This window comes from Olea europaea, chromosome 13 (genome assembly GCF_002742605.1).
Source record: "Olea europaea var. sylvestris chromosome 13, O_europaea_v1, whole genome shotgun sequence".
NCBI classification, from domain to species: Eukaryota; Viridiplantae; Streptophyta; class Magnoliopsida; order Lamiales; family Oleaceae; genus Olea; species Olea europaea.
This window is the reverse complement of record NC_036249.1, coordinates 11,640,251-11,667,082: the sequence shown is the minus strand read 5'-3', so window position 1 is coordinate 11,667,082 and position 26,832 is coordinate 11,640,251.

The window sequence follows — 26,832 nt, the reverse complement described above, 5'->3', positions numbered from 1 at the left end:
CCCCCCAAGCAATGGAAACATATTCTATCTACAATTGTAACAAATTCTATTCCTTTAATTGACAATCTTCATAAAAAAACAAAGTCAAATGAATTCCAAAAGATCCAAACTTTTCAACATTTTTCAGTCGAAATATTTTACTAATCAAACACATTTAGTTAACAATTCCCAGTAAAAAAAAGTTCTAGATAATTCAATTCACTAAAATTCATTTTTCTTTCCACACAAATTCCATTCTTACAGTCAAATGGACCCTAAGATTAGATTGAGAAAGAGAATACAAGGTGAATTTTTAGATTATCCAAAAAAGAATATGATTCACTTGCGGTGGAATTAGCCACACATACCACAACATAATGATGTATTTGAAATGAAGAATCTTCACACTATTAGGTATGGTGAGATCTATGTTGAGTTACAAGCCTCCAAAAATCATTTTGGGGGACATACATTGATTATCATGTGCTATACACTAAATTGTATCTCATATAAATCGACCGATAAAGCTCTATACAAGTGATGGAAAGACAGAAAGTCCAACTTATCTCATATAAAAGTTTGGGGCTATGACAATTATGTGAAATGCACTAAATCGAATAAGTTAAGAATCTAAGTCAAATAAATATATATTTGTGGGATATCCTAAAAGATTTAGATATCAATTCTATAATCCCATTGATAAAAAAGTCTTTATCTAAAGACATACAGTCTTCCTAGAGAAATAATTCATTCTAGGAGAGGACAGTAGGAACAAAATAGAACTTGAAGAAGTTTAAGATTTCATAGATATAGTTGACCAAGTAGATGAACTTGATTCTAATCCCACACTTGTTGAGGGATAAACTCTTGATCAAAAAGTAGAAACTCCTGAGGACACTCCAGCTCAGCGTATGTCTAATATGATCATTCGACCTTCTAGAAGGTATGAGTTCATGATTACTAATTAGGCATAACTAACTAAGGATGATGAATCTACTAATTATACAAAAGTGAAGTCAAGTGTTAACTCAAAGAGATGGCTAGAGAGATCATAGAATTTGAGATGAACTTGATGTATGTGAACAAGGTTTTGATATTGGTTGACCTATCTAATGTGATGTGACTCAAAGGTAGTAAAAGAGTTTACAAGAAATAGGTCGATATGAATGAAACATCCATGCATACAAAGTAGGATTAGTAGAAAAATGTTACAAATAAAGACAAAGAGTTGACTTTGATGATATTTTTTAACCTATAACTATGCCTAAGTCCATTCAAATTTTACTTGCAATAGCAACATATCATGACTATGAGATATGGCAAATGGATGTCACTCTTTAATGATAACTTGCAAGAAGAAGTGTATATGACACAGCTTAAAGATTTTAAATCCAAAGAAGCTAACAATGTATGCAAGCTAGATTGATTCATATATGAATTGAAGCAAGCCTCTTGGAGCCGAAATCTTTGCTCGATTAGACAACTAAAATGTTTGATTTTATAAAAAATGAAGATGAACAGTGTGTTTACAAAAACATAAATGAGAGTGTTGTCGTATTCCTATTATTATATGTAGATGATATATTAATAATGAAAACAATGTCTCTATGCTTCAATTAGCGAAATTGTGGTTTCTAAAAAATTTCTTCATGAAAGATATGGAAAAATAATCTTAACTATAAAGGTAGGTACACAAAATTATTTGACCTATCCCAATCCATATAAGTAAAATCTTCTTATTTTATATGGAGAAAGGAACTAAGAGTTCATGATTCATTGGTGTTAATTCAGTTAGACTATGATAATAACAGGTCTTAAATAGGATATATGTGATAAGTGTGTTTTTGCACACTTATTTAGGTCACAAACATGATTGAATAATGAGCAAAATGATTGAATTGTGACTTAATCTCGTTACATTTGTGAATTGTAGAGAACAACGATGAATATGGTGAAATTCAGGAGAAAAGATGCAAAAAAGGACTAAAATGACTCAAAGTGAAAGTTCAGGGACCAAGGTGCAATTATCCAAAAGTTTACCCGATGAAAAAATTGAGAAATTGATTAAGCCAATTTCCAATTGACAATACCTTGGGATGATTGAATGAAAAGAATGAAGAAAAAATGCCAAGAAGTGAAATATTCAAGTGGGAGGACCAAAATGCACAACTTTCATAGTTGGTAGCACTATGCGACCGCATAGTGTGACCCTCTATGTGGTCGCATAGAGGCTTACCAAAGAAAAAAAGGCAAAAAATATTTACTCTATGCGACCGCACCCTCTATGCGGTCGCATAGAGCAATTCTCGAGAGAAATTGCAGTTTTCTTTTTCCGTCGAAACTTTTATGGAAACAAAAAACTCGACCAGAATGTAGGGGACACCATTTTTACTAGTTTTTGAGAGATTTTGAAGAAGAAAGAGGAGAGAACAAGAGGACAACATCGCGCCAAGTGAAGATTCGATTGAAGATTGATTAGGGTGATAACGTTTCTTCAAATATTTTTCTTTTTTTTTTTCTTTTTAGCATGTTAGGCTAGATTTATCATTGCTAGGAGGTCGATGAACCTTGTAATACTACGTTTGATTGTTGATTTGGATTTTTGACGTATTTAAACGCAAGTTTCGGGTTTAATTGATTTATTACGTTTGTATTTTCATATAATTATTGTGCACGTAATTATATGATTGTGGTGGCCTATTTTATGCATTCGAAAGAAGGGAAATAGGTTCAATATAGTATAAATCATCATAGGGTCCGATAAGGGATAGAAATATACCTCTATGTCATGTGTGAATCATTGGATATTCATGAATTTAAATGCATTTCGGTATGTTAGTATTCGTCATAGAAATATAGTCGAATCATATATTGGGAGAGGTTTGGCATTGCTCGAGAGAGATTGCTAAATTGAAATAGGAATATTGATTCATCTTTCGTGGAATTGCGTGTCAAATTTGCATGATTGAAAATTGAACGGGTATTGCTTAGGGATTCGTGATCCTAGTGCGTTAGTATATTTATTAATTTCGTAAACTCGGGTTAAATTGCATCCAAGTTATTTTACATTTAGTATAACTTTTCATTCATACTTCCATCAAAGTTTACATCTTTCTAGTTAAAGTATAAAACATCAATTTGTTTTTCGTGTTTCGGTTAAGGTCATAATAGGTTAATTTGAACTAATTCAATCCTCGTGGATCGATACTTGGACTCATAGTCCATTTTACTACTTGTTAACGAGCCGTACACTTGCGGTGGATTTTAAATCAGAACAAATAATTTCCTGAACAAGTTTTTGGCGCCGTTGCCGGGGATTGAAATTTAGTTTTAATTTTATCTTTTGTGATACTAATTCGAACTTATCTAGATTAGTAGTAGTTAGCTTACTACTTTAGTTTATTATTTACTTCAATTTAATTTTTGTGTTAATTTTGCTATCTCAGGGCTTTATGAAAGGAACACCTAATCAAGACTTGGTTCTCATAGATCCAAAGATCGAACGCAGATTCCGTCACAGGCAAAGAGAAGTAAGAGCGTCACAACAAATGGCTAATGAGCAAAATCGACCGGTAATTCCACTCAATGAAGGCATGGCAGTTGAAAATGATGGGAATACAGTACTTAGGGACTTCATGGCACCGTTGGTGGTCCAAAGTCAATTTAGCATTGTGTACCCTCCAATTGGGCAACCGAATTTCCAACTGAAAACAAATGTGATTCAACTATTTCAGAATGGGCATCAATACCACGGGATGGCTAGTAAAAATCTGCATACACACATATCCTGATTTTTGGATATGTGCCAATACTTTAGGTACCAGGGTATCTCGGATAATGCTATAAGACTGCGGTTGTTTCCACACACACCTTGCGGGATAAAGCACTTGAATGGTTGGATTTACTTCCCGTCACAAGCATTACCACTTGGAACGAGCTAGCCCACAAATTCTACACCAAATTCTTCTCGCTAGCTAAGGTAGCCAAAATGCAGCATGACATCTCTATATTCAACCAATGTGAGTCCAAATCATTTGAAGAGGCATGGAATCATTTCAAAAATATGTTAAGGAAGTGTCCTCAACATGGCTTTGACAAGAAGACACAGATCCGATTTTTCTACACTGGACTACTTCCATCCTTTAAGAGCATGGTGGATTCATCATCTGACGGGTCTATCTCCACAAGAACAATTGACGAAGCATGGGAGCTATTTGAGAGAATGGCTACAACTTCAGCCATGTGGTCTACAGATCGAGTGATTCAGAAGAGAACGCCAGGGGTTTATGAAGTAGATACTTACTCAGCATTGTCTGCAAAGATATACTCTTTGTTCCATAAGGTTGAGAGCATTCCACAGACTGCCAATTCAAAACAAGTCAAGAAGCCTAGCTGTGAAGAATGTAGAGCAGACCACAACACAGTTAATTGTCCAATTCTCGTACAGGGGGTCGACCATGCAGATTTTGTGCAATGGGGCCAACGCCAACAGAACAACCCACATTCAGAAACCTTCAATCAGGGCTAGAGAAAACACCCAAACTTCTCGTGGAGTAATCAGAATCAAAATAGACCACAAGGTCAATATCAGCAGCAGGATAAAAAGCCACCATTGGAAGAGATGTTCAAGAGGTTCATGGCAACAACCAATCAGTATATGGAAGCCAACAACCAGTTTATGCGAAAGACAGATACAACTCTTCAAGACCAAAGTGCAGCAATCAAGAATTTGGAGACACAAATGGGACAGATGGCAATCTCCATGACGGGTAGAGCACCAGAAAACTTACTGAGCAACACTGAAATCAACCCTAAGGAGCACGCAAAGGCTATAACAACCAAAAGTGGAGTACAACTATCGGAGATACATGTAAAAAAGATCGGTAGCTAGCAAGGAATCAGCACCAACCTCAGATGACGAGATTGTAGAGCAGACTGAACAAACAACAGGGGATGTTGCCAAGAAAAATTTCAATACATCATGGGATACAGTTATCAATCCTATCAACCCTCAAGAACCACCTATTCCATTCCTGTAGAGGTTGAAAGCACAAATTGGATCAGGAATATAGTAAGTTTCTTGAAGTTTTCAAGAAATTACACATCAACATCCCATTTGCTGAGGCACTTGTTTAGATGCCAAATTATGCGAATTTTCTAAAGGATATCCTCTCCAACAAGTGAAAGATAGAAGAAAATGAAACAGTGATGCTAACTGAGGAATGCAGTGCCAGAATCCAGAGAAAGCTGCCTCCAAAACTAAAGGATCCAGGGAGTTTTACTGTACCTTGCACTATTGGAAATTGTCATTTTGATAAAGCGTTATGTGATTTAGTGTAAGTATTAATTTAATACCTCTTTCTATTTTCAAGAAACTCAGCTTGGGAGAAGCTAAAGCCACAACAGTTACCTTACAGTTAGCAGATCGATCCCTTACACATTCAAGAGGGATCATTAAAGACGTGTTGGTAAAAGTGGAGAAGTTCATATTTCTAGTCGATTTTCTCATCTTAGACATGGAGGAAGATAATGACGTTCCACTCATATTGGGGCGACCTTTTTTAGCTATTGAAAGAGTGATTGTCGATATTCAGAAATGGCAGCTTATATTGAGGCTTGGCGAAGAGCAAATCTCTTTCAACGTGTTCAAAGCAATGAAATTCCCTACTGAGTCAGACAGTTGTTTCCAGATCGATGTAATTGACAGAATAATTCAAGATACATTTCGACTACATCATCCTTCTGATGCATACGAGGCGTACATTGCACATTCTCAATCCACTCACACTAATTCAAGTGAGATTGAAACATGTGCACGGGTTTTGGAAACTAATCCACCATACATGCGCAGACGTTACTTCGAAGAGCTGGGAACTAGGACTACAAAGTCAGTGCCATCTATTCAGTAACATCCCAAATTGGAACTCAAGCAATTGCCACCACACCTTCGATATGCTTACCTGGGAGAATCTTCTAGACTTTCGATTTTTATTTCAAGTACTGTCAGTAAAGTGGAGGAAGAGAAACTACTTCGGGTGCTAAGGGAGAATAAAATAGCCATTGGTTGGTCTATTACAGATATAAAAGGGATCAGCCCGTCGCTGTGCATGCACAAAATACTAGTGGAGGAAAAATTCAAACCAAGTATTGATGGTCAGCGGAGATTGAATCCACGCAGGAAGGAAGTGGTTAGGGCTGAGGTATTAAAGTTGCTCGACGCAGGCATCATCTATCCAATATTAGATAGTGCATGGATCAGTGTAGTACAGGTTGTTCCCAAGAAAGGGGGTATCACAGTGATAGAAAACGAGAAAAATGAGTTGATTCCTACACAGATAGTGACTGGATGGAGAGTTTGCATCGATTACTGCAAACTACATGCTGCTACTCGAAAGGATCACTTTCCACTACTATTCATTGATTAGATGCTGGAGAGACTAGCAGGGCACCCGCATTACTATTTTCTCGATGGGTACTCCAGGTATAATCAGATTCCAGTAGCACCGACAATCAGGAGAAGACAACTTTCACCTGTCCTTACGGTACCTTTGCATACCGTGGGATGCCGTTTGGTTTATGCAATGCTCTTACAACTTTTCAGCGCTGCATAATGGCTATATTCTCAGATATAATTGAGAAATTCATCGAGGTATTCATGGACGACTTTTCAGTGTTCGAGTCTTCGTTTGATGAGTGCTTGGAGCATTTGAGTCTTGTGCTACAGCAGTGTACAGAGACTAACTTGGTATTGAATTGGGAGAAATGCCACTTTATAGTACATGAAGGCATCGTGTTAGGACACGGAATCTCAGCGAAGGGTATTGAAGTGGACAGAGCAAAAATTAAGGTGATTGAGAAATTACCACTACCTACATCAGTGAAAGGTGTTCGTAGTTTCCTTGGGCATGCTGGGTTCTACAGAAGGTTCATCAAGGATTTCTCAAAGATTACTAAACCACTGTGCTGTTTGTTGATGAAGGAATCCACATTTGAGTTCACGGATGAGTGTTTGCTCGCTTTCAACACCCTGAAAGATAAGTTGATTTCAAAACCCGTGATCATCACACCGGATTGGAACTTGCCATTTGAATTAATGTGCGACGCCAATGATTTTGTTGTTGGGGCCATATTGGGACAACGAAGAAATAAGATATTTCACGTGATCCACTATGCAAGTAAAACCTTGAATGACGCTCAACTAAATTATGCCACTACAGAAAAAAGCTCTTTATCATAGTCTACGCCTTTGACAAATTTCAATCATACTTTATGGGGTCAAAGATCATAGTTTACACAAATCACCCTGCTATCAAGTATTTAATGGAAAAGAAGAATGCAAAGCCACGTCTCATTCATTGGATATTGTTGCTTCAAGAGTTTGACTTGGAAATTAGGGATAAGAAGGGTAGTGAAAACGTGGTGGCAGGCTGATCAAATTGTTCGTGTTTGTGTACCTGAGAAAGAAGTGCATGTGATATTAAAATATTGTTATTTGTCCACATATGCAGGGCATTTTGGTGCTTCAAAAATAGTGGCGAAGATCCTTCAGTCAGATTTTTACTAGCCTACTCTGTTTAAGGATACTTTTGAATTTGTGAAAAGGCGTGACCAATGTCAACGCACCGGTAATATATCCAGAAGAAACGAAATGCCTTTGAACAATATCCTGGAGGTGGAACTATTCGACGTCTGGGGGATCGACTTCATGGGGCCATTCCCCCCATCCTTCTCTAATCAATACATATTAGTAGCTGTGGATTACATGTCGAAGTGGGTATAGGCCATTGCATTACCTACCAATGATGGGAAGGTAGTGATTGAGTTTCTAAAGAAACATATTTTTACCTGCTTTGGCACACCGAGGGCTATAATCAGTGACGGGGGCAAACATTTCTGCAATTGCTAGTTTGAACAATTGTTGAATAAATATGGTGTTAAACATCATGTAGCCACCGCATATCATCCCCAAACCATCGGATAGGTCGAAGTGTCTAATAGGCGATTGAAGCGAATACTCGAAGTCACAGTAAGCTTGTCACGAAAAGATTGGTTGAAGACACTGGACGACGCCTTGTGGGCCTATAGGACTGCATTCAAGACCCCTATAGGAATGTCACCATATCGACTGGTTTTCGGGAAGGCATGCCACTTACCTCTTGAGATAGAACATCATGCTTACTGGGCAATGAAGAAATTGAATTTGGATTTGAAGGTTGCGGGTGAAAAACGTCTACTACAACTTAATGAGCTGGACGAGCTCAGAATGGAAGCCTACGAGAATTCAAGACTCTACAAAGAGTGCACCAAGAAATAACATGATATACACATTCAGAGGCATGAATTTACGATGGGGTAGAAAGTGCTACTCTACAACTCTAGGCTTAAGCTATTTCCAGGAAAGTTGTGATCGAGGTGGTCTGGTCCGTATACTATTATACAGGTTTTTCCACACGAGGCAGTTGAGATCACTCACAATAGCAAGGGGACATTCAAGGTCAATGGACAGCGTTTGAAGCACTATTGGGGCGGGGATTTTTCAAAAGAAAAGTCTACCGTTCATCTTAGACCACCAGAATGACGCAATACGGTAAAGTCGAGCTATCGACTATAATCTAGTGCTGGGTGAGAGGTAACCTACTGTATCCTTCTATTAGCTTACTTTTCACATTATTTTTATAATTATTTCATTTTCACATTTGCATTTTTCTAGGTCATTGGTCGTACAAGCATGTTAATTGGATCGAATTATCATCCCCTTAATTTCCTAGGCATTACACACGTAGTCAGTGAGTTTGACATGATTTTGGGTATTTGGAAGTATGGTTCTAGATAAAAAAAAAATATTGGTCTATGCGACTGCATAAACACATACCGAACACAAAATGGGGGCTATTTTTTATACTATGCGACCACATAGTTTCGTACTATGCGGCTGCATAGTAGGCTTTCGATCATGGTTTTAAACCATGACCAAGCCACTCTCCCCCATTTTCCCCTATTTGCCTCACACACTCCACACTCCCACACAAATCAACACTCCACATTTCACTCGACTCCCCACCCCATTGACACCATAAATCAGCACTCCACACATCCCGTGCGAATTCAAGGTATGTTTTATTCTTTTTTTTTTGGCTTCTATGTATTCTTTTTCTCTAATTTGATTCATTATGAGACAAAGCTTTTTGAACTTGATTGTGGAGAATGGGAATGGTAGTCGTTGATTTTGTGTATGTTCAACTTGGATTGTGTTGTGGATTGGTGGAACATTATCAATTTGGTATTTTGTAGGGTTTATAAATCTTGCATGCTACATGTTCGATGAATTGCCTACATGAAACTTGTAATACATTTTGCACAATTTCACATTAGACAATTTGAATATACGCTTTTCCATATGCGTAGTGATCAAATGCCATAGAAATTGAGCTCGAAACACTCACTTACCAATCACACACATTTAGGCACACGTGTTAGGCTTACGTCACTTCACTGCACACACTTCGGCCCTAATGTTCAGTACCCATACGACACCTAATGCGCATGAAATTTGGATATGTGTCACATCACACTACATACTTTCATATACCCGGAGGTTGCTCGGGAAAAATTCAAGTTTTCTCAATGATGTCCGGGGGTGAAAGCGCACACTTAATCACGAGTCACTTGACACAATTTGATCGTTTTGCGCTCCGTTTGTGTGTATATTGTTATTTTCCCTTCCTTATACGTTCTTGAGCATGTTTTCTTAACATTTGTATGTTCCCACATTCACAACCACTTGAAAGGCCATGTATCACATCACATCCATTTTGCAACACGTAGACACATGGCTAGGTCACGGCATGTCACGGCACCCTACATCCCCTATTTTCTACCATCATTTGGCAAACCAAACGAAATCCATTTGCTTTGAAATTTGAATATATGGTAGATCTCATTGAATACTTTCATATGCCTAGAGATTGCCTGGGGAAATTTCGATATTTTTTGATGATGTCCGAGGCCGAACATGCACTCTCGGTCATGGGGTCCAATTTTTCAAATGTGCTTGTTTCGGCCTAAATTTCCAGTTTTTCATCTTGACATTCTATTTCCAATACCTTGAATGTCATATTTTGATACGTGCACACCACGAAATTTTATATACATGTTGAAGCAAGTTTGGGGGATTTGTGAAATACTTATCTTGCTAATCTCATTCCCCCTATCGTTTTTCAAAATGCAGTTTAATGACTGTTATTTATATACATTTGTAGGATGCCTCCAAAGTGAATATCAAAAGGAAAAGAGAAGGTTGGTTCCACTTCTGTCACAGCTCGGACTAGGGAATCCGAAGAGGGTGTCTGGCGTTTTCTATCTTCAAACCAAGCAGCCCGCTATGCCAATGTTGTTCGTGAATGGGCACTCATCCTTGAGAGACCAGTTAAGTTGGATGATTTCCTTGGTTTTGAATTGGTTTATTTAATCCAAAACTGTGGTTGGGAGAAAGTGATCGAGAGACCACACCCCGTCTATGAAAATTTGGTATGGGAATTCTATGCCAACTTCAATGCTGAAATCGACACACCTGGATCGTATCATCTGCATCAAACATGGGTTTGAGGCAAATGGATCATGTTTTCACCTGAAGTAATTCGTGAATACTATAAGCTCACCTGGACTAATGTAGTTCCAGTCCTTCACGATTTCAACTGGGTTGAGGTTGCAGAAGTGTTATTATGACGTGAAAATGCTTGGCCTCTCCCTACTGCTGATTGGTATCAGTTGACCTCATTCCTTCTATAGCCGTCCTATGGTTGTTCATCTGCCACAACATCGAGCCCATCTCCCATAGGACGACATTCACAAATCAGAAGGCGGGGTTCATCTATCACTTAGTTCTGGGTAACAAGATTGACTTAGCCACTTATTTTTACAATCAGATACACGTTACAGGCGCATGGGGTGACAGGCATACATCACTGATTTTCTCGAGCTTGATAAGTGGGACTTGTAGAGCTATCGGCATCCAAGTTCAGCCAGGGGAGCCACCGGAGAAACCTAGTCCATTTATCAAACGCCTCACACTCGAGGCCCAGGACCGAGCTAGAATTAAACATCAACAGAAGTTGGAAAATCAGCGCCGACGATAGCAACAGGCTACAGAAAAGCTAGCAGTTGAGGACTTTGAAATGCCATAGGCTCCACCACCACCAGCTGACGTGGACACCCAGTTATTGAGGCAGATGTTTGCCTCTATGATTGGACACAGCCGAGACAGGCAGCAACTTCAGCACTCCTTTGGGGCACTGACTACCACCATCCAGCAGGTGCAGATGGATATGGTATCTGCCCGAAACTTCGCTTCCACTGCCAGCAGTGAATCCCTCATGGCCCGCCGACATATGAGTACCTTTGACGGGCGTTTGGGCATGTACGTTGGCTGGATGGACGGTATACAGTGGCGGGTAAATGAGACTCAGGACCGTCTAGGAAGTTTGGAGATGAGGGTTCAAGCCATGCAGATAGAGAAGACCCGGCAGTCTGTCATGTTGAGAAAGATCTTGTCCCACCTTCCCTCCCCTCCTGGAGATGATGATGCAGGGCCCATCTTTCCGTCACAGCCACCATTTTGATTAGGGGAGTACTGTTTTCCCCCTTTTAATTTTTTCGTCTTCTTTTTGTCCTTAAAATTATGTCTTTAATCTTTTGTTAATCTTACATTGAGGACAATATATTAACTAAGTTTGGGGAGTGTGACATAATTTTAAATCTCTATCTGTGTTCATCATTATCTATTTTCCACTAATTTCCATTACAACATAATGTGTGCATGATGAGTGTTATAAAAAAATAATAATAATTGAATTTTATTCAGTTTGTTTTAAATTCTCTTCATGCATGCTTGTGTGGGCTTGATAACCTTGTTAGTTATGATGATATTATTGGACTAGTGTAAACTGCATAACTTTGTATCTGGTGTTAATTAGATTAACTGATACTTGTTGATATAACACTTGATATTATCTATGCACGCTATTCATGCTTGCAATATTAGGAGAATGACTGAATTTTGGGCATAACATAGGAAAAGAATTATAATCCTCCATTGAATTAATCCATAAACTACCTTAAAATAGTTTGGTGACAGTTGAGCTATTATAGGAAAGTATTGAATGAGCGGGGGCTTTGTGCATGAAATTTATTGTGTGGATTGCCTAGACCAGTGGGATGAAGAGTGGGTGAAAATCTTAAATTGAGGGTTGGTTTTGGAAACTAAATGTCTAGAATAATAACGAAGGGCACAAAATTAATATGTGAGAGTAAACCACTTCTTCTCAAGCCTTTATGACTCGAGCAAGTAAGCCTGCAAAGATATTTTAAAATCTGGTGCCCTAAAGCCAACTGGTTTGGGAGTCACTGGCTCAAAGCTCGATACATGGGTCATATAGAAAGCAAGAGGGAAAGAAATTCATAAAAAGTCATCTTATCGAGTCTTTATAACTCGAGTGAATAAGCCTGCAAGGGTTTAAAATCTGGTGCCCTAAAGCCAACTGGTTTGGAAATTATCGGGCTAAAACTCGTTACATGGGTTATATAGAAAACAAATGAGAAAATGACAACCAATCAGAAATTAAAGAAAGGTGAGAAAAACGAAAGAAAGACAATAACATGACGAAAAGCCCTTAGACATTTGGTTGAAGAGACTACACCTCTGAGGCAAGGCAAGTAACCTAGTTTAATCTTGAGTGTCGAAGCGATCAAACTTAGGAGAACCTTCACTTTTTGAAATGTAGACTTGTGATAGTAATGCTAAATCCAAACTACAAGAGGGTGAGGACTATAGCTATATAAATTACTCGGTCCAATCATGAGCCACAACAGGGTATTAAGCCATGTTTGTTCAGAATTAAGTCACTATCTTGTTTGAGGACAAACAATAGTTCAAGTTTGGGGGGTTTGATAAGTGTGTTTTTGCACACTTATTTAGGTCACAAACATGACTGAATAACGAGCAAAATGATTGAATTGTGACTTAATCTCGTTACATTTGTGAATTGTAGGGAACAACGATGAACATGGTAAAATTCAGGAGAAAAGATGCAAAAAAAGGACTAAAATGACTCAAAGTGAAAGTTCAGGGACGAAGGTGCAATTATCCAAAAGTTTACCCGATGAACAAATCGAGAAATTGATTAAGCCAATTGCCAATTGACGATACCTTGGGATGATTGAATGAAAAGAATGAAGAAAAGATACCAAGAAGTGAAGTATTCAAGTGGGAAGACCAAAATGCACAACTTCCATAGTTGGTAGCACTATGCGACCGCATAGTGCTATCCTCTATGCGGTCGCATAGTGCTACCCTCTATGCGGTCGCATAGAAGCTTACCGAAGAAAAAAAGGCAAAAAATATTTACTCTATGTGATCACATAGAGTTGCTCTATGCGGTCGCATAGAGCAATTCTCGAGAGAAATTGCAGTTTCCTTTTTCTATCGAAACTCTTATGGAAACAATATTTTTAGGGTCCTATAAAAACAAAAGCTCGATCAGAACGTAGGGGATTCCATTTTTACAAGTTTTTGAGAGATTTTGAAGGAGAAACGAGAAGAGAACAAGAGGACAACATCGCGACAAGTGAAGATTCGATTGAAGATTGATTCGAGTGATGACGTTTCTTCAAATATTTTTATGTTTTCTTCTTTTTAGCATGTTAGGCTAGATTTATCATTACTAGGAGGTTGATGAACCTTGTAATACTACGTTTGATTGTTGATTTGGATTTTTGACGTATTTAAATGCAAGTTTCGAATTTGATTGATTTATTACATTTTTATTTTCATATGATTATTGTGCACGTAATTATATGATTGTGATGGCCTATTTTACGCATTCGAAAGAAGGAAAATAGGTTCAATATAGTATAAATCATCATAGGGTCCGATAGGGGATAGAAATATACCTCTATGTCTTGTGAGAATCATTGGATATTCATGAATTTAAATGCATTTCGGTATGTTAGTATTCATCATAGAAATATAGTCGAATCATATATTGGAATAGGTTTAGCATTGCTCGAGAGGGATTGCTAAATTAAAATATGAATATTGATTCATCTTTTGTGGAATTGCATGTCAAATTTGCATGACTGAAAATTGAAAGGGTATTGCTTGGGGATTCGTGATCCTAGTGCGTTAGTATATTTATTAATTCCATAAACTCAAGTTAAATTACATCCAAGTTATTTTGCATTTAGTATAACTTTTCATTCATACTTCCATCAAAGTTTACATATTTCTAGTTAAAGTACAAAACATCAATTTGATTTTCGTGTTTCGATTAAGGTCATAATAGGTTAATTTGAACTAATTCAATCCTCGTGGGATCGATACTTAGACTTATAGTCCATTTTACTACTTGTTAACGAACCGTACACTTGCGGTAGATTTTAAACCGGAACAAATAATTTCCTAAACAATGTGCTTACTCTTAATAATGGAGCGGTTAGTCAAAAAGGTTTCAAATAGGAAATAATCGCCAATTCAATTACAGAAGCCTAATACATCACTGCTTCAAAAGCAACAAAGATTTGTTTGGACCATGAAGTTTGGAGTAGTTTCATCTATTCTTGATCCCATACCTCTATATTGTGATAACAGTTGAGCTATCGTGCTAGCGAAGGAATAAGGTCTCTTTAATGATTCAAACACGTGTTAAAGAGGTATCATCTTATTAGAGAGATAATACAAAGAAATGATATAAAGAAAGAATAAGGTCTCACAAATGATAATATTGCAAATCTATAAACAAAGAGTTGTCGTAGTATAAATATGATTGTCATGTAGACTATTATGGCATAAGATATATAATTGATTGTATCTAGTATAAGTGGGAGTTTGTAAGTGTTATGCCATAGGTCCAATTAACACTTTTAATAAGATCAATACATTTTATATATGATAGATATATTATATAATTGAATTATTAATTTAACAAATTAAATTAATAAAGTCAGTAGATTTAAGTCTTAGCAACTTGTTAATCATAAGATGTTGTGAGAAGTAAAATATGACTGAATCTTAAATTATTTTGTGGTTGTAAGTTATAACGAGATACAAATATCGTTACTATAGATAGACCAGCACGTGTATCATTTCTTACTTATGAAGTGAGTTGCTGATCTTACAAACTAAAATATAGTAACATTTAAATGGAAATGTAGATATTTTGTTATATAAACAAAACATTGGAGACCTACTAGAGAGATTCCACGTAGATGATTATCTGAATGTCAGTGGTTAGTTTCTACCATTCGATAATGAAATTGGTCATTTGACTTGAGGTTATCATAGTATCTTATATGAGGTCTGTTATAATTTGGTATGTTGGATGTTGCTTTGCTAATAATCACTAATATGGCATCATTCGGGTATATCAAGAGTTATATGAAAGATACGAATGATTAATAGAAAATTCATCATTCTTAGATAGTGAGATATTATAATTTACATTTTATTCAGCTAAATTGATAACGAAATTATTCGCCAAGTGTGTTCATAAGTCAAAAAGAGATTTTGACTAATGTCGACTTAAGAATGGGATGAAAGATATGATTGATATTCAAGATTGACATATTTTCATATCTCATAATTGATCGAATCATATTAACGAAGAAATTATAGTTTCATGATAAACAAACAAGTTCGATGTTATCGCACTATTTGATACTTTTCATCACATATATTGTTCTGACACATTGCTAAATGTCAATTTGGGACAAAAAATGTGAATTAAAGATAATTAAATAAGTATTTTGATTTATCTTATTTTGATTAGATTAAAGTATCGTGATAAAAAACCTAGTGGGTCAAAAACAAAGAGGAGAACTAAAAGAATGATATAACTAATTAATTAATCGAAAAGTGTTGGACATCTGCAGAAATAATTAATTGGGTTGCTTATTAATGAGTTTAAGTTAATTAATTAGATTAATTAACTTCTGAGCCAGGTTTAATGAATTAAATATTGATCCGCATGTTTAATGGGCATGTCAAACCCATTTAAACTTCTATTAATAAATAATTAGAATTTGAAAAAGCATAACACACATTCGTTATCTTGCTATTACAAGAAAATGGAAGCCCTAATTATCTCATTTTTGTTCTCCTATGTGGAATATGATTGAATGTTGTGGACAGCTATGGCATATGGAGATCGTGATTGTTCGTGTTCCAAGATTATCAAAGAAGTTCACAAAATTTACTAAAGGTATAATTTTAATTGTATTTTCTATCTAAACACAAAGCATATCATTAGTGGAAATTGGTAGAACTTTCAATTCAGCTGTACATGTATAAGTAAATTCCCAGTAAATCTTTCATCATAATTGTACAATTAATCTACAATAATTGAAAGCCCTTCAAATATTCGTCAAGTTGTCCAACTTCAAATTTTTTGACACTGACATAAGTTGAAAAGTGCAATCTAGTTCCTAGAATTGAATGCATGAGATATAAGTGTTATACCTTAGGTCTAATCGATTTATATTGTAAACACTTTTAATAAGTTTTTATTTTGGCAAGATCTACTATTCATTTGAATTACTATTTTAATAAATGATATTAAATAATAGAGCCATGCATTTAAGTCGTACTATTTATTAATCACAAAGGGTTGTGATCGTGAGATACAAATTGCATATGACTAAATCTTAAATCATCCATGATTATAAGTAAGAACGAGATATGGATATCGTTATTATGGATATACCATCATGTGTAATATTTTTTACTTATGAAATAAGTAGCTGATCTCACAATATAAAGTATGGTAATAATTATATGAACACGTGGAAGTCTTATTATAGAACGAAACATTGGAGACCCGTTTGGAAGATTTCATATGAATAACTATATGAGTGTCAATGGTTCATTTCTAACGTTTGATAGTGAAATTGGTCCTTCGATTTGATGTTATCATAGTACCTTATATGAGGACAGTCATACTTTGATGAAGTTGGATGTTGCTCTGCTAAGAGCCGCTAATTCGACATCGTTTAGGTGATTTGTCACTCTTAGATAGAAAGAAATTATGATTTACATTTCATTCAATTAAATTTATAATGAAATCCTTTGCCAAAGAGTGCTCATAGATCGAAAATGAGTTTTCGACTTATATTGACTTAATATTAAAATGAAGATACGATCGGTAATTGAGATTGACATATATCCATATCTCATAATTGATAGGATTATATTGATTAAAAGATTATAATTTCAAAGTAAACGAACAAGTTTAGTTTTGTTATATCACATGACATTTCCTATCACATGTATTGCCCTGACACATTGCAAGATGTTAATTTTGGACAAAGAATCTGAATTGTTGATAAATTGGAAAGGGGTATTTTAATTTATCAATTTTAATTGGATAAAATAATAATTCACATCTTTGGGTATCATGATTAGGAACCTAATGGGCTACACACAAAAGGAGAACTAGAAGAATAATATTTACTAAATAACTAATCGACAAGTATCGGATAATTAATTAATTGAGTTGCTTGTTAATAGGGCCAAATTATTTTATTGGATTAATTAAGTCATGGACCAAAATTTAATTAATTGAATCAATTAAATATTGGACCAGCTTAAATTAAGAGACGGGCCATACCCGTTTGTACTTATATTAATAGGCGGCTAGGGTTTGAAATATATCGAGAACACAATTCCTATTCTTTTTAGCACAAGAAAAGAAATACCCTAGTACTCTCGATCTTGTTCCTTGCGTGGATTTTTATTGGAGGTTAGATAATTGGACGGCCGTGGATTGCAATTGTGATTGTTTTGAGTTCAAGAAAAGCAAAAGAATTTGTAGAATTCAACAAAAGTATAGTTCTTTATCACAATTTCTCTCTAAATAAAAAGATCTTTGGTGAGAATTGAAAATTTTGTTTAATTTCCACAGTGCATGTTAAGTAAATTACCAACAGTGCTATCAGAGCATGCTTTGTGCTTGTTAGAAATTGTTTTACATGTTGAAACAATCAAAAGTTGACTGTTCATATTTTTTCTTGAATCTGGCGATTTAGAAAATTATAGTTTATCTTCAAAAATCTATTTTGAAAAGAAATTTAATTTTAGATTGGAAACATTGATCGAATTGCAGCAGGACATCGACGAAGATGGTGCAATGCTTAGCAAGGCACGCACTACCATGCGTGATGGACGTACATAGCAACGCGCATCGATAGCAGTAGACGACGTCGTTGCGATCTATAAGCAACCCTATTGCAGCTACAATGGTTTTGCGCTACTGTGACGGCAAAGACTCATCACCTAAGCGCGGCAACCCCAGCCGCAGGTTTTCTTTGTCGACGCTGTCAAAGGAGAGAAATTTTTTTTTTTTTTTTAAGGGTTAGGATTTGGAGAGAAGGTGGAAGCAAGGGCCTCTAGTGCAATTTTTGAAATTTCAATCCCATGTATGCAATTAAATCTTAAGTGTTATCTTGCAATTGTACAATAAAGAACCTATCATGCAATTTTCGAAATTGAAGGACCTGTTTTAATTTTAAACTAGGGTCAAGTTGCAATTTGAAAAAAGGATTTTAAATTTGATATTAAAAGTTATTATATTGTATTTTTAATGGGTTTGACCTATATTTTAATTTTGACCCAGAATTAAAATTTTATTTAAAATTGATGAATTTTATATTTTTGTTAAAATTATATTTAACTTAATTAATACTGTAATGCCACGCTCTTATTTCTCGTGATTATCATGTTGATTTAAATTAATTGCATTAATATTATTTTTATTTTGTCTTTAATAACTATGTTGTTGAAGTGAAATATAATTTGGATGCCCTAAACATTCAATGTGACTAGTAATTCTAAATTAAAGATGAATATAATTTCATTAAATTTATAATATATTATGTAATATTTTTATTATCTTTATAATTAGACTTGGAATCTAAACATTGGGGTAATAATCTACTCTCTCTTTATAATAGTAAATTGATTTAAAATTAAATTTGTTGGCACCAATTGAGGGGTGAATTTTGATTGATGGAGCCAATTAAAAGTTTAAATTGTTCGTTGGGAATGGAATAGCTTAAATTAATTGCATTAATATTATTTTTATTTTGTCTTTACTAACTACGTTGTTGAAGTGAAATATAATTTGGATGCCCTAAACAATCAATGTGACTAGTAAATAAACAAAATTAAGGCCTAATTGTACTATCACTATTTATCCCTCTCAAGCTAAACAAGTTCAATTTCAAAAGGCAAATTTCCTTCATTCGTATTTGCTACACCCACTGAATTTTGAAGTTCTTCATAAGGTACACTAATTTTCAATTTACAATAGAATAGTTAATTTTATATTGCACATTATAATTTACTCATGTATTATTTGTCTGATTATGTGATGGCCATAAGTTTGTGTGTATGTCTACGTGTGTAAAAGTTGGTATAAATTGTTTACTAAAATTTCTGTTAAAAGTTCTGAATACCTTCTCCAAAGCCCAATGTTATAATTAACCATTTTTAATTCTTCGAAGCCAGTTTTACAAATACATTTTTGTAACTTACATGCCTTTACAATTTGCCCTTTTACCTAGGAGTGATTATCAGTTATTAATCAACCTGTCAAATGAATACTTATTGCATAGTTGTTAATTTATAACTTTCAGTTGTATCCCTAAATCCACTTTGAGTTAAATGGAGTAGAGTTTCTCATAAATTTGTAATTTTCATAAGTTATATGCTAATAAAATGTAATCATTAGTTAATAAAACTGGTTCCTTGACTTTCTTGAGCAAAATTGTTCTTGTTTCAACCTTAATTCTATGGAAATTGAGATTTGATATGGTATCGTGTTTACTTTAACTCTTACAACCAATTAGTATGTTTATTGCATCAATAGAAATTTTACATTAATGATTTATGTGTCCCTAGAAGGTGAAAATGGAAATCAAGCATCCGCATTAAAGATTGTTTAATGTAATATTCCTCTTGTACACCTTTAAATTTATATATGTTGACGTTCTTTCGAGCTATTCAAAATAAATATTGATAAATAAATAGTTGAGCATGCTAAAATTCATAAACAAGTTGTAATAACTTACGATTTCAGCACGCTAAACTCATTGGCAACTAATGACATCTCTACTTGGTATCTAATTGGAAGTAAACTGTTAAGCATTCCACGTAAGTAAATTTCTCATAATCTTCATGCGCACGTTCCATTATTAAATTTGTAAATATGTTACCACAATATGTTATTACGTGATCTTGATATTCAATTATTATGTTTTATGTTATTAATGTTTTTTATGACATATTAATGCACGTCAATGCATTCATAAGCATACATAAATATTTCAAGGAATAAAAAGTTTTCAAATGTCATGAGTCAATGAATGTTTTTAAAAGATATATATCCTGAGTGTTTTATTACGAGGTGTATGTCTATGCCATAAAAGGTGTAAGTGGGAAATGGGGCGTGGAATACCGGTGCACCCGACCAATGTTCAATGACAATGTTAATGTTAACCGCTTTGTGGTACTACCGGTAGGACTCAACTAGGTTCCAAATAATAATTATCCACTGTATTCTAATTGGCTAGACAATACACCAAGTGAGTCACGATGTCAAGTTTTTAAAGAAATGAAAGAAATGAGATACATATTGAGAAATGTTTTTTTTTTTTAATTTAAAGTAATTCATGCGTACATCATATGCATGAGGTTTGCTTACTGAGCGTTAACTCATTCCACGTCATCCCTTCCCATTTTCAAATGATGAATACATGATGATTCAAGATGACTACGAGACGGACTCGGTATTCATACATTCAATTTTGACTCAATTTGAAAAAAGTTAACTTTTAATTTGATTATCTTATATTTTTATTAAATATAAAAGTTTTCTAAAATTCTTTCCTTAAGTGAAAGTCGTTAATATTTTTATATTAAAGAAAAATTTATAATCAGTTTTCTACATTTATGGGTTCTAAGAGAAAATGAAATGATAATTAATTCAATTTTAATTAGAGTTGGACTCTAATTTGATATTTAATTATAATTTGTTATTTAACTAAAATTTGATTTTAATTAAATTATCTTGCCCTAATATATTTTTGAAATTAGAGTTGAACTCTAATTTAATATTTAATTAAATTTAGGCCCTATTTGCTACCCATTTTGATAAGAATGAGAATAAAAAATATAGCCATTAAGGGATCCACACAAGAAATAGAAAATCAAATATGGTGGCTTGATGAGATGGATAATGGTCATATTTTTCATTTTTGTGGCCAAAGAATGAAAATGAAAATTTTAGTCATTAAGAGATTCACACAAGAAATAGAAAGTCAAATATGGTAGCTTGATGCGATGGATAACAGTCATATTTTTTATTTTTGTTGCCAAAGAATGGGAATCAAACGGGGGCTTATATTGTAATTAAAATTGTTCTACACTAAAATTTTGATTTTAATTAAATAAACCCTCTAATTAAATTAATTGATTAATATAATTAATTAATTAATTAATTAATGATTTCGATCCATTTATCTAAATGAGTTTAGATGACTATAATTGCTAGATTTTTGAAAAATATTTGCATATAATATTAGATATTATATAGGAATGCATTTATTTAATGAATGTTTATTTAGAGAATGATTATGAACTCGACCATATGGATGTATTGAATGATTAATTTTATTCTTATTATAAGGGCCTATGAGCTCTTAATTTGTTTTCGATTTGTGAGTTTGTTATGATTGTTGTTATTATGGTTTGCGCGTCCAATTTTGTTTAGGCATATGTACCAACTAGTATAGGATACAAGTTGGAGTTGGACTAATTCAAAATGCAAGAATATGAGGAAACTATGGAATGGTGCATTGATACTAATTCAATGCAATAACCTCATAATTGATAATAGTATCTACCCAAATGTTGTATTAAAATTTATTGAGTACACTCAAGGTCTTAATATAACAGATGGAATCCTAACCTATTGGGAGTCAAGTATGGATTCTATTAATTTATACACGGTCTTAAATTTACTTGAAACAGTGGAAGCATATTTAATTTAAGTCCATAATAAATTTATGCAATGCATTTTAATACATATTAATTCTTTACTTTCGTCATTTGCAATTTTTGAATCATGAGTAATCATATAAATTTCAGAGGTATATTGGATGCTAACAAATTGATCGGGCCAATTTTTCTCGATTGGCACAGCAATTTGAGAATTGTTCTCAAGCATGAGAAAATTGGTTATGTCATTGAGCAGCACTTTTTGGGAGTAATTATTGAAAACTCGACTAAAAAAGAGGTGACTGCTTACAATAAACACAATGATGACGATAATATTGCAGCATATGTGATGCTTACAACTATGTTACCCAAGTTGCAAAAGCAACATGAAGGTATAGATGCTTACACTATAATTTTTCATCTCAATGAGTTGTATGATGAACAATCACGTATGGAAAGATATGAGACTTCTAAGCAACTGTATAGTGCAAAATGACAGAAGGATCTTCAGTTAGTACTCATGTGCTGAATATGATTGGCTTTATTGAGAAGTTGGCTCAACTGGGTTCAACAATAGACAATGAACTAAGTATTGACTTGGTTTTACAATCTCTGCCAGAGAGTTATTCATAGCTCATCATGAATTTCAACATGAATAAGCTCGAGTACAGACCTCTAGCGAGTCTTCATCCATTGAATCCACCTTTGCGTGAAGCTCTCCATTTCCCACAAAAGTGACAAGCTAGCTCCATAAGTTTTGACGATGCTGCCTCCAGAAGTGCAAACCACTTCGTGGAGTCAAGCCATTAAGATTTTAAAAAAAAAAGTTATTAATTAAAAAAAATCCATTTCGCTCTCGCTGTGTTTAACCATTTCTCTCTCTTTGCATTAGAAAATGGAATCAACAATTCCTCATGCAATCTCTCTCGATGGCTACATAGGTCTGACATCAAAATCACGACACCTATTGCATCGGCATTCTAACCTCCTATTCATTTTCCTTAGCCTGCCACATTTTCACTTCAACATTTAGTGGTTAAGAGTGTACTTATTTGATTGTGAAATATTTATGGTGGTGGTGGTGGAGGTTGTGGATTTAATGTGAAGATGATGGTGGTGGTTGTAGATTTGAGGTGGTAACGATGTGTTGACTATAACGATAACCGGTATGGACATTGGCAATAGTTAGAGTCTACATATTTGATTTTATAGTATTTTGGGCCATGCAAGTGATGGTAGATTGGAGTAAAGGAGAAGGTGTTGAAAGTGATTGTGGATTTGAGGAGATGCCTCTGATTTGGATGGTGCCGACGGTGGTAGGGTAGTGAGGTTGAGGTTAGGTAAATACTGAATAGTGTGTGTGACTAGTTAATTAGATAATTTGTGATCTATTAAATTGTGGTTTTCGATTAAATATGTGATTGTGACCCATAAATTGTGTCTTATGTAACTTGGCCTTGTATAATTTGTGACTATTATATGACCGTAACCATAAAATGTGTGATTTTGTGATTGGGATTCATTTAATTAATTTATGGGTCATGGCATCTGCTATTCCTTTGCTCTAATTCATTATATCCCTTCTCCATTCTTTGAGCTCGCATTAGTATTTGGGAAAATTGCAGTCGAGATACCAAACCTTTCGTTTATTAGCAGACTTTGCTCAAACCTTTCATTTGTGCCACCGTGAGTACCAAATTTTTAAAAAATGTGCAGTTCAAGTTGAAATTGACGGTTTCCATCTGTTTGATCACAAATACCGTCAGTTGACCCCAGAAATTAAAAATTTAATTATTTCCCCAAAATAAGGTAAGGGCATTCTGGACATAATACATTTTCCCTATTAAATTAAAAATTAGAAAAGCAAAACCACAACCACGCTCTCCCATCTCCTTCTTCCCCAACCCCCTCACAAACGACTTTCTACCTATCGAAGCCATCTTTGGCACCACCACCTCAAATTGGAGACAATAAACTCGTCCTCGCCTTCATCTTCTGCAACATTGTCATTTTTTGTAACCTCAGAATCGTTCACCACCACGTGTTTCACCTTGACGGCTGCATCTTCACTCTCATAAACCATTGCCATCGGACTGCTCAGATCCCCTATGGTGGAAGCGAGACGCAGTAGCGACGGTAATGATTATTCCGTTGATGATGACATATAGATAAGGAGGCTTGAGCCACGACAGTAAGATGGACCCAAGCGCTGAGATTTCATGAACTACGCCATGTATAATTATCTGTACGAAGAATCTTACCCCCGCATTTGGAGATACAATTCTAGCTGAAATCAAGAACAATTTCAGCGAAGCAAACCACGTGCTATTTGATTTCATGAATCCTTCCATTCGAATCGTCAATGAATTCTTAAATCGACAATATTTGAATTCATTGACGATTCAAATGGAAGGATTCATGAAATCAAATAGCACGTGGTTTGCTTCGCTGAAATTGTTCTTGATTTCAACTAGAATTGTATCTCCAGATGTGGGGGTAAGATTCTTCGTACAGATAATTATACACAGCGTAGTTCATGAAATCTTGGCGCTTTGGTCCATCTTACTGTCGTGGCTCAAGCCTCCTTATCTATATGTCATCATCAATGGAATAATCATTATCGCCGCTGCTGCGTCTCGCTTCCACCATAGGGGATCTGAGCAGTCCGGCGGCAATGGTTTATGAGAGTGAAGATGCAGCCATCGAGGTGAAGCACGTGGTGGTGAACGATTCTGAGGTTACAGAAAATGACAACGTTATGAAGGCGAGGACGAGTTTATTGTCTCCAATTTGAGGTGGTGGTGCTAGAGATGGCTTCAACAGGTGGAAAGTCGTTTGTGAGGGGGTTGGGGAAGAAGGAGATGGGGGAGGGTGGTTGTGGTTTTGCTTTTTGCTTTTCTAATTTTTAATTTAATAGGGAAAATGTATTATGTCCAGAATGCCCTTACCTTATTTTGAGAAAATAATTAAATTTTTAATTTCTGGGGTCAACTGATGGTATTTGTGGTCAAACAGATGGAAACCGTCAATTTCGACTTGGGCTGCACATTTTTTAAACACGGTGGCACAAATGAAATATTTGGGCAAAGTTTGTTAATAAACGAAAGGTTTGGTATCTCGACTACAATTTTTCCTTAAAAAAATTCACTTATGCCTTAACTCAAGATTGACTCTTTACTTGCACTTCTCATTAAAAATGGGTGACGTATAAAAATAAACATATCATCTTACTTTTGAACATATTTTAATAAATATTAAATATTGAATTCATGTGCATATGTTAGTCAAACACATTCAATAAAAATGGAACCAGATCACTAGTAGTGATTATTAACATTTCTATTGAAGATTATGTTTACAAAACAAAGTTATTCGTGGTGAAATTTTACCCGTTTCTGTGGGCTGCACCATCAATTTCTTTAAAATTAATTTTAAATGATTAAATATATTACGATTATCTTCTTGTAAAATTCGATCTTCAAACCATCAAAATTAATTAATGAGCCCTACTTAATTAAATAAGGGGCATTTACAAAAATCTCCAATTTTACATATGTCAATTAAAAAAGTCCACTTTTGATAATCTTTACAAAAATGATCAAATTTGATGCCAAATTTTTTATTTTACCCTTAATGAAAGAATAAATAAATTCAAATTGCACATGTCAAATCACAATTAATACTAGATTCAGAATTGTCGAGAACAGCATTTAAAGTGTAGAGAAAATGTCATGTTCGAAATGAAATGTCATTCTAGACATTTAATATGTCGAGAACAACGTTTGAAATGTCAAGAACGTTTAATATTGTGATTTAACATGTGAACTTTTGAAATATAAACAGATTCAAATATCGAGAATGACATTTGAAATGTCTACAACATTATTTTAATGTAGCTTCTCCTGGAAGCTAATTAGGGGTACTCTCATCCAAATAATTGTAAAAGTGGACATTGAAAAATTTTGAACATTTTTGCAAATGACTATATCAAAATGAATTTATTTATTTTTTTAATAATTTCCTCATTAAAAATAATTGGCCAAAGTTGCCTACTTGCACAACAAATTTTACAAAACCAGGATAAGTAAAATATTTGAAATATCTCCATTGGACAAAGGGAAGGAAAAAGTGGAGGAGGTCCCTAGGAAAAAACAATATTTTTCTGCGACCGGAGTCGGTGGGTCACATGCCAGGCCACCGTCGCCTCGCTCCGAATTCCTTGTTAGGGAAAAGTTGACGCAGCTTCAATTGCTGCTACGAGGGGGCCCAGAAGAGGGCCATTGAAACGGAGCCCCCCTGCAGTTCGTTGAAGAAGGCGATGACCTCCAACGAGTCTTCATCCATTGAAGCCACCCTTTGCCGAAAGCTCTCCATTTCCTACAGAAGTGACAAGCTAGCTCCATAAGTTTTGACGATGCTGCATCCAGAAGTGCAAACCGCTTCGTGGAGTCAAGCCATTAAGTTTTTTTTTTTAAACAAAAATTCGGTATTAATTAAAAAATAAATCCATTTCGTTCTCGCTGTATTTAACCATTTCTCTCTCTTTGTATTAGAAAATGGAAGCACCAATCCCTCATGCAATCTCTCTCAATGGCTACATAGACCTGACATCAAAATCACAACTCCTATAGCATCGCCATCCTGACCTCCCACTCATTTGTCTTAGCCTGCCACGTTTTCACTTCAGCATTTAGTGGTTAAGAGTGTACTTATTTGATTGTGAAATATTTATGGTGGTTGTGGAGGTTGTGGATTTGAAGTGAAGATGATGGTGGTGGTTGTGGTTTTGAGGTGGTGACGGTGTATTG